This window comes from Ursus americanus, chromosome 16, assembly GCF_024610735.1.
Source record: "Ursus americanus isolate L20-20 chromosome 16, mUrsAme1.1.p, whole genome shotgun sequence".
NCBI lineage: Eukaryota > Metazoa > Chordata > Mammalia > Carnivora > Ursidae > Ursus > Ursus americanus.
The window spans coordinates 17,697,801-17,715,886 of record NC_142142.1 but is presented as its reverse complement, the minus strand read 5'-3'; the positions used below and the strand labels follow the sequence as shown (position 1 = coordinate 17,715,886).

Genomic DNA, 18,086 nt, shown 5'->3' with positions numbered 1-18,086 from the left:
CTAAACTGCAGCCTCATCACTAGGGCATAAAGAAATTTTCTTCCTTCCTTCCTTTCCTTTTTTCCTTTCTTCCTTCCTTCTGTTAGCAAATATCTATAAACTTATATTATATGCCAAGTACTGTGCTAGGTACTATGTTTAACAAGTCAAATAAGATCTCTTCTTTCCCTTCAGAGGGCTCATTGTTTGTTGGGAGTGGCAGAAATACAGACACATACTTGCATCCAGTGTAAGCATCACAAAGGAGATGCATGTTAGGGATTAATGGAAGATCCAGGAAGGACACCTGACTGAGAATGGTCATCAAAGAGGGAAGGGAAAGCAGGTCAGGATGGTTTCAGAGAAGACATAACTCTGGAGCTAAGAACTGAAGCACCTGTGGATATTTGCCCCCACAGACACTGGAAGGAAGGGTACTCTGAGCAGAAGAAAGGGCATGTGCAAAAACATGAACACATGAGCATGAGGTGGCATAAGGCCATTAAAGGATTCAGAGATTCGCCTAGGCTATGTGAAGCAGTGGGGCAGGAGATAAGAATGCAGATTTTGGGGGTGCCTGGGTGGCTCAGTAGGTCAAGTGTCCAACTCTTGATTTTGGTTCAGGTCATGGTCTCTGGGTTGTGAGATCCAGCCCTGTGTCAGGCTCTACGCTCAGTGGTCCTCTCCTCCCATTTGCACTCTCTCTTGCTCGTTCTCTCTCTCTAAAATAAATAAATGAATCTTAAAAAAAAAAAGAATGGAGATGTTGGCTGGGCAGGCTTACATGTAGGGGACTTAGTATTTTGTATTTCTGAATTCCCCAATCAGATAAAACCTGGAGGGGCTGGCGGGAAAGGGTTAATATTTCCCTCCACTTGTTTTATAATTATATCTGGTTTAATTGAGAACATTTAATTGATTGATGTATAAAAATTAAGTCATTTTACTTCTCCAATATCTGTTACCAGTTTTGTTTCAACCCTATTTCTCAATGACGTGTAGGCTTCCTTAATGGCATTTCAATTCAAATCCCTAACTTTATTATTTATTAGTCCTTTCTATTTTAAAATTTTATGTTTTATTCAGACCTCTGCCCCTCCTTCTAACATAATTAGGACTTGGGTTCCACCAGAGTGTTCTGGAGTTGACAGGGATATGATCCACTCTGTCTCTCATACCATCCCTCTAGATGGTCCTTTCTCTTAGATTTCTCCTCTGGTAGTATTGGGGCAAAAAAAAAAAAAAAAGGAAACAGGATGTGGTACTTCCTCACCATTCTACTGTGGCTGTTCCCTTTCTCTTGGTTATCTCTGGTGATATAGCCTGAATGTGTGGATAACCAAACATGCACCAATGTTGGGAGACTCCCACAGCTCCTCCAGCTAAGTGATCCCCTGGGAGACCCAGCTGTCTCTTCCACAGAAGCCCTAGCAATAGCACACTGTGCCCTCCCCTGTTCTCACCACTGCCTGAACCATAACAATCTCCCATTCCCAGAGTCCCATGTCTTATCTGTCCTCAGCAGCTTCAAATCTGAGGCTTGCAAGCCAAGCAGCAGCCATCTTTCTTCCCCCTCAGGTGGAGCTTACCAGGGACAGTCCTTACCTCTTTTCTCCCTGGCTGACCTTCTTGTCTTCTGTCCCCATGGTTCTTTTCTATCCTGTGTAGCAATAGGGCAAAGCAGCAGACTCCATGGCTAAATGGTTATCCACCTGGGAGAGAGATATTAGTCTTAACTTTTAGAAGAACATAAATATTGTAAATACTTTTCATAGAGTGTCCTTTCCTGCCCTCAGCTAAGGAAATACCTTGCAAGTCCCCAAACCTATAGGGAAAAAGTGAGCAAAAGGAATGTGGCCTCTCCGTGAGCACTGCACCCTCCCTGAAAGGACACCTCCTTCCCCTGGTTGCCCTCCTCTTCTGTTTGTGATGGTAAAGAACATCAAACCACTTTGGTTCCTCTAGAAAACAAATAAAAACAGAGAGATAGGAATGGTAGGCTAAATTGAATTTAGCTCTGGAGAATTAAGTAACTTTTTTCTCAACAGGACAGTATCCTCATTTTAACATTTGTTCTAGTCCATTAAAAAAAAAGGCATAGGACATTATCAATCGATATGTCACAACATTTGGTTCTGTAGTAATATTTAAGGTGGTCTAGATTCTGGATCGTAGCCAGACTCCCTGAGTTTAAATCTGGGCTCAGGAATTTACTAGCTGTGTGACAGCAAGTTGCTTGGTTTTTTTGTGTGTTTTTTGTTTTTATATGCCTCAATTTCCTCATCTGTAAAATGTACATACTTAACAGACTTTCTCTCAAGAACGAAAGTTATATATATTATTTTTTATAATAGTACTGGCATAATATGTGTGTTTGCTATAGTATAGTATAACGTTCATTGCTGTTATTGTTCCACATAACATATACCTAATTTATCAGGCAGAAGAGTTTTGCATTTATATTAAATAAGGATTCATTAGAACAGTCAGGAATGGGTTCATCTCTGTGCTTTGGAGAGACATATTCCTATATACATAGGTAATAATCATTTGAGGAAGCAATCTAAATCACTGAGTTTGCTTCATTGCTTCACTGCTAATATTTATATATAAAAGTATTTTAATTACCAAGATGATACTTAAAGCTCATTAAACACATTAAAGAATAACAAAAGCCTTTTCTACATATTGGCTTATCCTCAGCTCGAAAGGGAAGAATATAGGACCAGAATAAGAAACGCTCTTATATTTCTGGTGTATGTATCTCAGAAAGTTTAAGACAAAGACACCACATAAACATAGGAGGAAATAGTCTCCCCAGCCTGGGAACATTCTCCAGTTGCACTTAAGAGTGTTCATCAGTCAACACCTGGAGTGCAGGTGTGTTGGCCTTGTGAGTGCACCCTCCATGCCACCTCTGTCGATTTCTTCTTTCTGGAAAGTGTCCTAGCTTAGAAAAACTATTCCACAAAACTTGCTGGTCACTTTCTCCAAAGGACAGTGATCAGTTTTGAATTCTGCATGTTAAATCAGACGTGTGGAACAGGAAAGGAGAGGACATCCACAGTTAACAAAGGACTGGGACAGCATTCTATCAAGGAATCCTTGACAGGGTTAGGATTTGAAGAAGGGAGCTCATCATTAAAGAGATTGATTACGTTCAAAATGTGCAACTGTTGGGAATAAAATAGTTCAAATTTGTGGATATTCCTTCAAGGGAAGAGAAAAGAAACTAACATTTATCAAGTGCTTATTAGGTACCTGGTATGTTTTCATTCTCTCTCTCTCCTCATCCATCTATCTATCTTCTCTAATTTTATTTCCAAAATAGTCATATAAAATAGGTATCCTTTTTTCTGAATCTTGATTCTCAAAGAGGTTAAGTAATTTTCCCAAGGACACCTACCTAGAAAGCACAGTTTGAATTTGAAATCAAAATAAACTCTCCAGTACAGCACTGCAGCATGAAAAGGCTTTATTGAGCTGGAGAGCACTAGTCACACCATTCAGGATATGTCAGACACAGTGAAGAACTTCCTGGGGCTTCCATTTCAAAGTGATAAAGAATCAGAACTGACTCTAAGCCTAGAAATCATTAAACAGAGCTAATAACCCACCATTTGGAGTAGATCTGGAGATCCATGTACATGCTAGATAGCTGAGCTGTTTGCGGTAGAGGTGAGGGTGTGGGGACTGAGCTGCCCACTGGTCTCTACTTCACCTTCTTTGTGCCTTATGAAGACTTCCCTTGGCAGGGCACAGAATGGCTGTCGGTCCACATATTGGTCATTAACACAGAGAAGATTTCTTCCAGCTAGTATAAATTATGGCATTTTCTTCTTAAGCCGTTTCCAAATCTTTTCCTTCTTACTTTCAGAAGCTGATTAGCGATTAGCCAATAAATATTTTTTTATCCTTTTGCACTACTTTCCACTTTAGTGCAATGACATCTGTGATAACCACAATCACTAATTCTAATTCTCTGCTAAGATGAGACAAAAAATACAAAATCCTTCCCCTGACTTCCTAATACAAGGGTAACTCTTTTTCTTTTTTTTTTTTATTTTAATGATTTTTTTATTATATTATGTTAGTCACCATACAGTACATCCCCGGTTTCCGATGTAAGGCTCGATGATTCATTAGTTGTGTATAACACCCAGTGCACCATGCAATACGTGCCCTCCTTACTACCCATCACCGGTCTATCCCATTCCCCCACCCCCCTCCCCTCTAAAGTCCTCAGTTTGTTTCTCATAGTCCATAGTCTCACATGTTTCATTCCCCCTTCTGATTACCCCCCTTTTCTTTATCCCTTTCTTCCCCTACCGATCACCCTAGTTCTTATGTTCCATAGATGAGAGAAATCATATGATAGTTGTCTTTCTCTGCTTGACTTATTTCACTTAGCGTTATCTCCTCCAGTGCCGTCCATGTTGTAGCAAATGTTGAGAACTCGTTCTTTCTGATAGCTGAGTAATATTCCATTGTATATATGGACCACAACTTCTTAATCCAGTCATCTGTTGAAGGGCATCTCGGCTCCTTCCACGATTTAGCTATTGTGGACATTGCTGCTATGAACATTGGGGTGCATATGGCCCTTCTCTTCACTACGTCTGTATCTTTGGGGTAAATACCCAGTAGTGCAATGGCTGGATCATAGGGTAGCTCAATTTTTAACTTTTTAAGGGACCTCCACACTGTTTTCCAGAGTGGCTGTACCAACTTGCATTCCCACCAACAATGTAGGAGGGATCCCCTTTCTCCACATCCTCTCCAACAATTGTTGTTTCTTGCCTTGTCTATTTTTGCCATTCTAACTGGCGTAAGGTGGTATCTCAGTGTGGTTTTGATTTGAATTTCCTTGATGGCTAATGATTTTGAACATTTTTTCATGTGTCTGTTAGCCATTTGTATGTCTTCATTGGAAAAGTGTCTGTTCATATCTTCTGCCCATTTTTTGATTTGTTTATTTGTTTCTCGTGTATTGAGTTTGAGAAGTTCTTTGTAGATCTTGGATACCAGTCCTTTATCTGTAGTGTCATTTGCAAATATCTTCTCCCATTCCGTGGGCTGCCTCTTAGTTTTTCTGACTGTTTCCTTGGCTGTGCGGAAACTTTTAATCTTGATGAAGTCCCATAAATTCATTTTATCTTTTGTTTCTCTTGCCTTTGGGGATGTGTCATGAAAAAGGTTGCTTTGGCCGATGTCGTAGAGGTTGTTGCCTATGTTCTCCTCTAGAATTTTGATGGATTCCTGTCTCACATCGAGGTCTTTCATCCATTTGGAGTTTATTTTTGTGTATGGTGTGAGATAGTGGTCAAGTTTCATTCTCTTGCATGTAGCTGTCCAATTTTCCCAGCACCATTTATTGAAGAGACTGTCTTTTTCCCACCGGATGTTTTTTCCTGCTTTATCAAATATTAGTTGCCCAAAGAGCCGAGGGTCCATTTCTGGGCTCTCTATTCTGTTCCATTGGTCTATGTGTCTGTTTTTGTGCCAAGGGTAACTCTTTTTCTAAAACCAAAAATGGTTAGGCACCTGGGCAGCTCAGTCAGTTAAGCATCTGCCTTTGGCTCAGGTCATGATCCCAGCATCCTGGGATGAGTCCTGCATTGGGCTCCCTGCTCAGTGGGGAGTCTGCCTCTCCCTCTTCCCCTCCCTCCTGCTCATGATCTCTCTCTCTCCTCTCTCTCTCTCTCTCTCAAATAAATAAGTAAAATCTTTTAAAAATGGTATTCTCAGCTATGATCCATTGTTTTAACTGATGTAAAGCATTTTGCCTTGTATTTAGTGAATCATACACTACGAAAAATATTGTGTTCCTTGCAGTCATGGAAGAAAACTGAATCTGGAATCAATGAATTGGTTTTGAATCCTGGGCTCTCTGCCATCTGTTGTTGTCAGTCTTAAGCAGAAGCCTTCCCCTCTCTAGGCATGAGTTTTCTCCTTAGCCAAGAGGGGGGGAATAGCACAGGACACACTAGCTTTCTGCAGAAGTAGCAGGTACATATTAGACCCTCAGTAAGTACTAGCTGAATATATACTTAGTCCAAGTATTCTGAGAAAAAAGAACTTTTATAGCCTAGATTAGTTTGAAGACCCACATTGAACATTTGTTATTAAATATATATGTATATCCATATTTTATACACACACACACACACACACACACACATATATATATATATACACACACACACATATACATATATATATGTAAAACATTTCTGGATATAAAATAAGATATTGGAGGTAGAAATAATGTTGCATTGCTGGAATATTTAGGAGATAGCTCCGTAATTCTCTATAAGGTTCAGAACACTAAAATTCATGCTATATGTGCCCAGCTGGCCAACAAATAGAGAGATAATGTGGCATACAGTCATTGTCACTGAGCACATAGTGGGAAAGTCATTTTTCACTTTGCATAGGCCAATGGCTCTTTAGCAGGATGCCCATTAAGGTGTTATACTGCTGAGTGGAGGCAATCAGCTGAAATTGGAAATTTCATTGTTTCAAAACTGTCCTTCCTAATGCTTTCATGAAAAGCAACTACTTAGGATATTTTTTAAATGAATGTACTTTAAAAGTCCTTATGCTTATATATTTTTCACCTAAGTTGCTGTTTACTTGACATAAAATAAGTGGGAATATTTCAGATTTCCAGTTAATTTGATCCATGAAGACAACAAAACTGTCTAATCGAGCCTCCACCTAGAGTTACTGCTGCTTCTTAAATCGATATGTGAATCCTCTTTAACCGTGCCAGGCATTAGGAGGCAGAATAACATCCCCATTCACAGTGTGATCTCCTTGCTTCAGGTTCAAGTTGACAGCTACAGCCCACCACACCTTCACCTCTTCTTCCTCCTGGCACCCCATTAAAAGGACACTGAAAAAATAAAAAAAAGGGACAGTCCCATAATGATAAAGGAAGTGGGAGAGGCATCGAAGGCCAAAAGCTTCCTTCACACTTCTGGAGGACGGAAAGCAGATGGGCCAAACAGAACAAAGCAACCTCAGCCTTCGATCACCCACGGAGGCAGGGCTGCTGCGTTGTACGTAAATGCCGTCTCCTAGGGTTCTGTTTCCAGGGACGCCACCCACAAAAAAGGCCCACCACAGTGCAGCAGCATTGCAGGCAGGGGCCTCCGGCTCAGGAGGTGGCAGAGCCTGGCAGAGCCCAGGAAATTCAGAGACTTCAGAATAGTGACAGCAGATGGTACTGAGCGCCAAGTCTGAGAATAGGACTGAGGATGCCCCCACTCAGCGTACACACGCCCGACACAGAACAGCTGCCAGGCAAGGACTTAGCACCAGTCAGAAAATGAAGGCTCTTCTCTAAAGAAATAGAATTTCTTCTGATGCACCGAGATAAGCTAGTTTGCATGTGGCCCATACGGCAGAGCCAGTTACAGAGACAGTTTTCGGGTTTGCTTACCTAACCTGAAGCCTGTCAGTGGAAAAGCCTTGCCCTTACCTGCAGCATCCCCTGCAGCCTTTCTCCTATTTCACTCTTGAATATCCACAGCAAGCTACAAGTGACCAAATAGTTTAACAAAATCCACAAAATAACAAAAACAAGATTAAAACACGCATGCGCAGAGAAAACTAGACTCATGCAAGCAGAAGTAATTCTGGGAACAAAATAGAATTTAAAGAAAGGCTCTCTTGTAAGCATATTTTTAACAATGCGGAGGTAACCACGAGAATTAACACCAAAATGGTTAAAAGCGATTGCCTCTGGGAAACCAGGTAGGCTTCTGGTGTGTGTGTTGGGGATGGGGGGTGGGGTGACACAAATTGAACTTTGAGGAATGTATTGGGAACAAGGCAGAGGTTTAAAAAAAAGGGAAATCATGTGCCAAAACCTAAAGTACTTGGCTAACACTGCAAGGAGGAAGTCTCTTCAGCTCCCAAATAGCGTCCTTTCACCCACTAGAGGGCGTACTCTTAGCTTTATCTCACCTTACAAGATCCTTTGAGCAACGTCATAGAGGCAGATTTCTACTAACCGGCATTTTCACCTCAGTGGAATAGCTGCCCCGGAGGCTGTGGACCACCCTCTACAAGTAGCACTCAACAAGAAACTAGAGAGCCATCCTCAGTGAGACTATAGAAGGAATTCTGTACAAAGTTAGATCGTTTGTCTAATTGACCCTAACTAAATATCTCTCCCAAGTAGAGAAGTCTCTGAGTATCCAAAGGATAACCAAGAAGCATCTGTGTCTATAACCAGATATGTCTAGGGGAAACCCATCCTCTCAGGTTAACTGTTCTGTGTTGATATCATTGTCATTCTTTCTTAGAGGGACAGGCCTATCTTGATAGGAATAGCCATGAACTTCTGTTTGACACAAGAGACCCCCTCTCCACACTCTAAGACCTCTGGGCTCTTGAGACCATGGCACCACTGGGGCCAGGAAACCTCTGGTGTTCCCATGTAGGGCCTAAACAGATGTGCTTTCCAAGGAAACAGAACTCTGGGAACAGAACCTTGGCTGGAATCATTGGCTCTCTTGTTCTCTGCCCAACTCCTTTTACCTTGATAGGAAAAGCTTTTTTATAGCTACTGTGCTTCAGATTTTTCAGGATGATGCTGACTTAAAATAGTCTTCTTAGTCTAAATACCCAGATATTCAGTTCCAAAACACATGGTCACTGTAGAAAGTACAAGCATTATTGACTTGAGAAACAGGAAATCTGGGTTCTAGGTTCAAGTCTGCCAGCTCTTACCATGCGATTTTGAGCAGATCTCAGTTACTTCATAAGCAAAGCGAGCAGGTTGAGTTAAATCATCAATGTCTTAGATTCCTTCCAACTCTAACATTGAATAGTTTAATGAGTTTTGAAGAAGAAATGTTTGGCTTCTGAACTTCTAAGAATATTTCCATATGTGAGGCCTAACGGACCGCTGGGCTCTAGACAGCTGGCCCTCAAAGGCAGTGGCTTGGGTCGTCTCTACCCACGCACTCACAGACCCAGCCATCCTTTAGGATTCATAATCAGTATGAATGTTCAACTTCTTTCCTTACCCTGAAGTCTGTCCAACACATTTCCTTACCCTGATCCTCAAAAGCAGTGCTAAGCAGTGTTTCCCAGAGTAACCAAGGGGGGTCTGGTATGCTGAACTACTTTCAGACTTGAAAGAGAAGCTTTATTCAGGTTGTTATTTGCTGGAGTCACTGGTCACAAATATGAACCTTTGTTAACCACAGAAATGTAAGTGATTTCACCAAAACAGGGGGGCAAGTTGGGTTAAGTGGAGAGGATTTTTGTGTATCTTTAGAATGTATTAAGAAATATATATAGTTATTGCCCTCTTCTTTAATTTGCTCTCCTGCTAGCTAAAAGTTTATTTAGGGAGAATACAGGAAAATTAAAAGACAAGCAACTAGGTGATTTTTAGAAATGCTTAGGAAAAAATCAAATTTCCTCCTGTCTCTTCTCAAAATATTTTTCTTGTGATTTCTAGTGCAATAAAGACAGACTCGTCTCTTGGGTGAGAAAGCTCTGGATGAGAGTCTCAGCCTTTCTTTTGTTGCTAGGTCACCTGCTGAGTGATCCTAGCTGCTTGGAAGGAAGAAGGGAGTTTACAGACTGCTCCTTTCATCTCCAGGGGGAGGAGGGACCTTCAGAGCTTAAACCTCAGAGGACGCATTAGGAATCAATCAGAACAGCAGATAATGCCAGAGCTTATGATTCCTGTAGTTCACACCATGTGTTTGCTTTTCATTTCTCCTCACGTCCCTGCAATTTCCACCTCTGCGCCTAGTGGAGCTGTCAGCTTATTTTCCATAGCCCCTTTTCCACTGGCCTACTGCTTCTTTTTTCCATTTCCTTACTTGATAAGACATCCTTCCCTAGGCCTTGTAATCTTTCTTCCTTACATGTGTAGAGTTGAAAGTATAAAAGGTGTCATCACAGCAAACTTTTAAGGATTGCCAAAAATTAATCAGTGTTGCAAACATGCTGAGGCTGCAGAGAACGAGGGCATAGTTAAGGGCGGCCAATTCATTGGATCCTGATTCTCTCCCAGGGCCTGGGTTTCTAACGCCATCTGCTGTTGAAATAACAACTGTGGGAAAAACAAAAACAAAACAAAACCAAAAAATGTCCACTTTCTTGTATAGGGCAGATAGAAGTTTTCAAATTTGGAATTTCAAGTATAATATCAACATAGATTTGGGGAGTTGACAAGGAGGATCTAGATTTATATTTTTTAGCTAAAGACTTTGATAAACATTAACCACCATTGTCATTATTATTCCATCAGAGAAAGGCTTCCTTAAAACAATGAAATAGGAAAAGCATAACATAGAGGTGCCTGGGTGGGGCAGTCAGTTAAGTGTCTGACTCTTGGTTTCAGCTCAGGTTATGATCTCAGGGTCCTGAGATAGTACCTTACATAGGGTTCTATGCTCACTGAAGAGTCTGCTTGGGATTCTCTCCCTCTGCAGCCGACCAACCACTGCACAGGCTTGTGCTCTCTCTCTCTCTCTCTCTCTCTCTCTCTGAAGTAAATAAATAAATTGTTTTAAAAAAGAAAGACATAGGGGCGCCTGGGTAGTGCAGTCCTTAAGCGTCTGCCTTCGGCTCAGGGCGTGATCCTGGCGTTCTGGGATGGAGTCCCATATCGGGCTCCTCCACTGGGAGCCTGCTTCTTCCTCTCCCACTCCTCTGCTGTGTTCCCTCTCTCGCTGGCTGTCTCTCTGTCACATAAATAAATAAAATCTTAAAAAATAAATAAATAAAAATTTTAAAAATGTAAAAGGAAGACATAAAATAAAGAATATATAGCACTCCGTCATAAAAGCAGGTGGTCTAGAGACATAGATAGCAAAGTCCAAACAGGATATTTTCTGTATTCAAATGCTAAAAATATAACTTCATTAAATATTTCCTATTTAATAGCAGCTGACATAAGTGTTTTCTGTGGATCTCATCTAGTTCTGACAACAATTATTATTGTTGTTTATGGGCACATTATCCCACTTTATGGATGGGGACACTGAGGCTTAGAGGGGTTAAAGGTGCTGCCCTAGGTCACATGGCTACTAAGTGGCAGAATTGGGATTTAGAGCCACATTTTTAAATCACCACCTTTTCCTGCCCTCTCAGAATTATATGTGCTTTGTTATTACAAATTGGCCAATTTGGAGGCCCAAGCAAGACGTTGAAATACAGTGTGGAGCTCAATATGATTCCTGAGGTTTGGGAGGTTTTTATCATTATAGTTATTGTCAAAAATCCAGTTTTCATGTAAGAACATTAACAAAAATAGCACAAGCACCTAACGGTGATTTCACCTCTCTTGCAATGTGCTAAATTAGAAGAAGCGGAGGAATAATGTTTCCATACTGTTGGCATCTGTTTTGCCCAGCAGGACTGGGAAGAAAGCCGGGAGGGACAGGTCAGGAGTCCGGTTGTCAAGAGCTGCTGGGCTATCCTGTTTGGTGGCCTTGGCCATGAAGGATATTCATTGCCAAGCCGCTGGAATTTATCTGAGAGGGATGCCACAGAATCCACTGGGGAATTTCGTTTGTTGGATTTCTTTTATATAAATAATTCTTATTTTCTGTGCGTAGTTCAATGCCAGTGTTATTACTTATCCCTGCATGCCTTCCTTGGAAACCTTTTTCATTTTTAATAAAGTGTTTTAATAAAGGGCTCAAAGTAAGTTATGAATAAACTTCCTCCTTATTATTGTATAATTAAACATACTCAAAACAGTGTGCTGCAGAATATTCAACTAGAAAATTGCCCCTTTCCATCAATACTCTTAATTACTAATGCTAATGATAATATGATCACCTATGACGTTGACTGAGATGGCATTGAAGAGCTAGTTAATGTACTGAATGAACCAAGGAGGGATTTTTTTTAAAAACAACACTCAGTCATAGGTTTGTCAGGCTAGTAAAAATGAATACAGAAAACCTATTCTATGTGGGATTTAGCTGCCCAAACTAGCAGAAAGACTTATCAGCTACAAATCTCCTCTTTGTAATCCTGGCACGACCTTATATTCATCCCATTATCCCCCTTTGTATACTGCCCTTTTTCTGGTATCTTTCCAGTATTAAGGTTGCTCTAACCGATTTGCATGGGTTTGTGCCCAATCAATAAAATTAATTGGGAATAAAATGATGAGGCATGCAGACACTACCTTTGCCCCCAGTCTGGCAGAGAGAAGCAGATATTAATCACATGATCACCCAAACAAATATAACTCTGACTATGCCAAGTCCCATGAAAAAGTGGCCTGTGATGCCCAGAGCGCCTGTAATAGGGGACCTGTAGTCGGGGACCGGGAGGTTAGGGGGTCATAGAAGGCTCTCATCTGAGCAATGAGTAAGCCTTAACTAGGCAAAGAGAAAGTGCCATCATTAATGGCTGCACAAGCAGTGATTACAAATGTGTCTGGATGTATTTCTGAGCTGAGCACTGACCAGAGCAATGTGAAGTCAGTAGGGCTTGCCATTTAGAAATGTATAATGAGGAGGCTGACTCATGCTTGACTTTCTCCTCCAGGGAGGCCATCTGATGGAGACCTCCAGTTGCTTGATCAGACCCGTATAGTCTGCAGAGACGTGATTTTCTGAGTCCCATCTCTGATCATTCTGCTGTTCCATTGGCTTTTGTGTGATGTATTTGTCTGCTTGTTTATCTGCCTGTGTGCCAGAACCGTGAGAGCCTTCCTTGCTACGGCAGCTTCCTATGCTTCTCTTCTACCTCCTTTCCTCGGCCCCTCCTACTCTCTTTTTCCTTCTCCCTTCCCTCCTCTCTATCAACTGCCCCACCTCCCTCTTTTCTTTTGATTCTGCATTCATTTCTTTTTCCTTTTTTGCTCCTCTCTCCTTTTGCTATTTACACTGAAGGTACTAGGCTTATGTTTATACAGTGTATTAGAATTTACAAAGAAATCTCATGGACATTATTCTGTTTGACCCCAGTAGCAATTTTCTAAGAATCATTTATCCTGTTTGCAGATGTGTCACAAGGTTGGTGACTTCCTCGAGATTGCGTATTTGGGAAGGGGAGGAGCTCTGACCACAAACCAGATGCCTACCCAGCCCCACACTGTCATCTCTAGACCATCCTACCTCAACACAAATGTCAAAGGCATCCCAACCACATTTTTTAGTCTTTTTGACAGAAAATGCCCTTCATTGTCCTGTCTTTATTATTCACAAAAATGAGTCTAGACAGAAGTGGTGGTCAGAGAGGTTTTCTGGTTGCTTATGCATCACACAAGTAGGAACAGCCTCAGTCTCATCTGATGAATATTTACTGGACATTGTGTTTGACCTTGAATTGAACCCATTGTAAAGAATGATTTTCATTATATTTTTTTACCTTGCCTGGCTGTGACCTGGGAGGTGGCATGGCTGTGGAAAACAGGGAATGAAAAAGATTGCTTTGAGTATCATTTATCAGCCTTTATTAGATTACTCATCTTGAGACATCCATCTTTATATGTCCAACTGAATCTGGTGTTTTTCTCTGCATATGTTGCTAATCCCTCAGAGACCCTCAAATTCCATTAGGGTTTTTGTTTACTTCCCCTTCCTGGCCAATTATAAAGAGTTTAAAGAAAGAGCACATCCATATCCTATGCCACAGGCCAGATGCCCCTCTATTACCAGAAAAGCAGCCAGTGGTCTTTCTCCTTTATTTAATCTCTTTGCTGATTTCCAGTCCTGGAAATGTTTACTCTACCGAAGTATGCTTTTAAGATGTCAGTCAACAACCTTTATTGATTGATGGCTCACGATTAGTAAAGGCTCCTGCTGGTTACATGGACAGTCAGACTGCTCAGGGAAAGTTGTGCAGGAGACAAGCACCATCCATCCATCATTCAATCAGTCATTGATTTGATTGATTCACCTTTTATTCATTCTTTCACTCAACTAAGTATTTCCTGAATGCCCAGTATGTACCAGGCACTGTAATGAGGCATTCAAGATAATGAAGAAGAAAAAGGTCCAATTCCTGCTCTTGAGGAACACACAGTCTAGTGGGGCTAACACAACGTTAAAAATTGCAATAATTTGCTGACCTTATATCTTTGCAGTTTCAGAACAAAAGAACAAGCAGCTGATTTGGGAAAAACGAGGAACCCGTTTGGATGTGGTTTCAGTAATTTCTATTGAGGGACTACCAAGCCCAAAGAGAAAAGTTACTCTCTTCAGACTGAGGAAGTTCCATGCTCATGTTGGCTGGTATCAAGAGTTGGGAATTTTTATTTTAAGCACAGGTCTATAAAAACTACACAGAAGTGTAGAAGGGATCCACGCTCTTCACAGTCTAGTCATTCTGCAAATGGAGAATTATCCTGTGGTCAAGCATTAATTATGCACATTGATGGGAAATCACATTTCAGTATCAATGTTGCATGATATTGAAATGTGTGAACACTGCACCCCTGAAATGCTTGCTTGTCCTCAATTTCCTCTTCTTGGTATATAGCAGCCTGGTGTAATTTAAAGAACATGGCCTTTTGATGTATCTCTACTTTTATTTAAATACTGGCTCTTACTAGCTTTATCACCTTGAGCTGTTACTGAACCTGTCTGAGCCTGTTTCTTTAACCTGTAAAGTAAAAATTAATCACTGTTTCATAAGATTGTTTTGAGATTTTTTTTAAATATGTAAACGTCTTAGCACAGTTCTTATCAAGCACTAGGTACTCAGAAGGAGTTAATTCTCTCTTTTCTCTCTCCCTATATCCCATCTGTCCCTTTTCTTTCTGATGGGCTAGAACCTCTTCTTTCATACCAGGAATCAGTTGAAAAAGTCTCTATTGTTCATTTAACAAACATTTCCTGTGCACTTCTCTTGAGCTTTCAGGGAGATAGAGTCAGTAATGTGGAAGACAGCACATCACATGGTAGAAAAACAAAGCAAGAGGAGAGAGTGGGCCTATTTAGAAAGAGACACCACGAGTCCTAACACCTTCTAGATCGAAAGAACAGGAGTTCTTAATGGCAGCCTTTCAGAAGGTATAGCCAATTAGAAAAGAACGCTTTCAGGTAAAATGTCCCCTCATCCGACCTCCTTATTTTGCACATGACAGACTAAGTCCGGGGCCAATGCACATGTGTCCTAGTTCACATACATGCACACACAGCTGCTCTTTCCATGCACCTGAGTCTCCAGTGGTTTCCATCACATTCAGTGGGTTTACAGGCAACTAAAACATAACCCCAGGATCCCTTCTTGATTGCCTCTATAACAGATCAAATTTCTGCCAGACAACTTAGTGCTTGGAGTTTTCTCCTTGTTTTATGTAGAAGTTTCTCTCTCTACTAGGCTCAAAACTCCTAAGTTGCTTCTAGATCTCATCCTAGACCATAATTAGGAAATAGTCTCCCAAACACAGACTATATTTAACAAATGATGATTTGTTAAGTTTCCTTCTCCTGTGACCTGAAGAATAGGGAATTCACTCTCCTTGAGTGACTGATTGTCTCCACTTCCAATCCTTATTTTACTAGAGGAGATAAGCCAACTGATCATTATTCTTTTTCTCTCTGTGTAGTTGTGTATGAAAAGCAGAAGATGCAAAGGCTTCTGTAGACAACCAGATGTCTGAATGCTGCCACAGCTGCTTTTTGCTGGTCGATATTTAGACAAGAAACTTAACCTTTCCAAACATCAGTTTTGTTATCTTCAAAAGATACAATAGGAAACCAATACCTGATTGACAGGGACACCAGAAGGACGAAATAGTCTTAGCTCTTAATATACGTCCGTGATTATAATTAAAATTAAAGGTTATCTCACTAACCTAAATATAAATTTGTATTATAAAATGTTCAGATATGAGGAGGACCAAGGCTGATGGTCACAGTTTCACTCCCTCTTACCAAATTTATTGTGTAATTCTTGGCATATTTAAGTGGGTTGAATGTGCTACAGTTTACAAAGCTGTAGGAGTGCCAGGTCACTGTCTGTCTGTCTATCTAATTAACTAACTGAACCCTCACCTCTCACCCTTGGCAGGAAAGAACCATGGCTGTCAAAAGTTGAGACTTGAGTGTTTGTGGGGAGTGGTCTTGCAATATTTTCCAAGTTTTAATTTATTTGGGGGACATCCTTAATTTGAGGGAAAGAAGTTAATATGAGAATTAAAGTTGCCAAATATCTAAGATATTACCATGTCCACCTGTACATTTTCCATATGGAGAAATTATCTGAGTCCAGAGACAGGCAGGAGATTTTCCAAGGCCACACCAAAGTCAAAACCAGAATTTAGGCTTGTAATGTCCTGGCCGTTCCTCTCCTTCCAGAGGAGAATAAGGATGAACAAGAGTCTTCCTCTGGTTATTCTTTTCTCGCTTCTTCATGCCTTCTCAGTATTTATCCTTCATCTGAGATTTAGATAAGATACATTGAGCTTTCTAGAAATGTGTGACTTTAGTGCTAAGATGTAAGGATTGTGGCTTAAGTGACACATCCAAATGCCACAAAATCCAGATCAAATTGAGCTGTGATTGTGGCACTGTGTGGATCATATGTAGGGCTCCTGAGTGAGGCAACTATAATACCCTCCTGTTGATGCAGACATACCAGGATGAAGGAGACAGATTCACTCAGAGCTTTTTGTTATTCTCATTGTTGTTTTGTTTGTTTTTATAGGGCTCTTTTGCCTGGAAAGGGAATGATTATGGGGAAATAGAAGTGATTTATGGGAGAGATTGTGGGAAGAGATATGAAATATTAGAAGCATCTTGCCCAGTATGGTGCTGACCCTGTGACATACCCGTGAAGTCATTTCTTGTCTGACAGAATTTCGGTCCTATAACCTTCAGTATCAGTTCAGGCATGGAACTGTAGATTGGCCTTATGGAGAATAGAGCTTACGCTCTGCAAATGGATGCATGGGGTGTTTTTGGTGGCCATCTTCACTCCTAGACCAAATTCTTTCATCCCTTTGCTACCCTCCCTTTGTTTTTAGTTCCCAGTGTTACAGTTTTAGTTTGGGTTTGTTTGTTTTTAAATGAAAACCAGCTTCTTAGGATCACCGTACTTGCACTGAGATATAAGTGTCTGCTGGGTTTTCATTCCACAGTCATTTACTGAGCATGTTCTTTGTGCCAGGTACTTTACCAGGTACTGGGGACACAAGAACCGATGAAAGGGAGTTCATATTTATTAGACACTTTCTAGATGTCAGACACTAACTCACAAAGTGTATATTGACATTCTGGAATCTCAGAGTCAAGCAGAAAAAGCAAGCATACAATAAATTATTATCATTGTAGAAGATTACAACTTTTCTTACTGACTTAATAATTTGCCAGTTTATTCTTCTGATATACCACTGTAGTGTCAACTCCTGGGAGGCGGAAACTGTCTGCTTTATGGTTATGATCCTAGCCCCAGTGGAGCTCCCCTGAAGCATAGTGGACTCTCAACAGATAATTGTTAAATGGACACAGAGATAAAGTATGATGATTAGGACAGTCCATGTATGAGTCCAGTGCACACAATTCTCTAGGAGCTAGTGTTAGAGCTGAGGAAAGCAGAGGTTTAAAGTCATGAAGAAAGAGATGGAGCTCCCCGGGTATACAAAAGAAAGGAGCCAGAGAGCTGCAGGCAGAGAACTGTACACACAAAGACAAAAGGAGAGAAGGAGTCAGGTGTTTGAGGAAAAGCTAATAATTCAAAGAAAATCAAAGAGTTATGATGTGATTGAAATTCAGAGTATTTTTGAGAATATGCCAAGCGGTGAGGCTACAGATGTTTGTTCGAGGAAGAAAATTTGATGATTCTTTTAAAATCACTTTGTGTTAATGTCAGTGTCCACATTTGGCTTTCAGATTTCACCATGGCTAAAGGAACTAGTTAATGAATGACTTTAAGAATGTCAAACTAAGAAGGCTTTAAACCAATCTCTACTTAAGCATAGGTGTCTAGGAAGAAATAAGTTAGTAAAAGAAATGACATTTCTCAGTTGGAAAAGCCAGATGTAAGAGAAATGATCTTCCACTTCTTTTCCTGATGAGGAAAAAAACAAAACAAAAGGAATCAGAAAATCCATCAGGACTCAACTCGTTGTTACATAAAGCTTTCCCTAGAATTAGCAGAAAACA

The 18,086-nt window shown here is 40.7% G+C and overlaps 1 protein-coding gene across 8 annotated transcripts in view; it reads left to right on the top strand.

The window, feature by feature from the left end:
* Positions 1-18,086, top strand: part of DLG2 (discs large MAGUK scaffold protein 2) — an 857,148-nt gene that overhangs the window by 480,632 nt on the left and 358,430 nt on the right. The window lies entirely within an intron of this gene.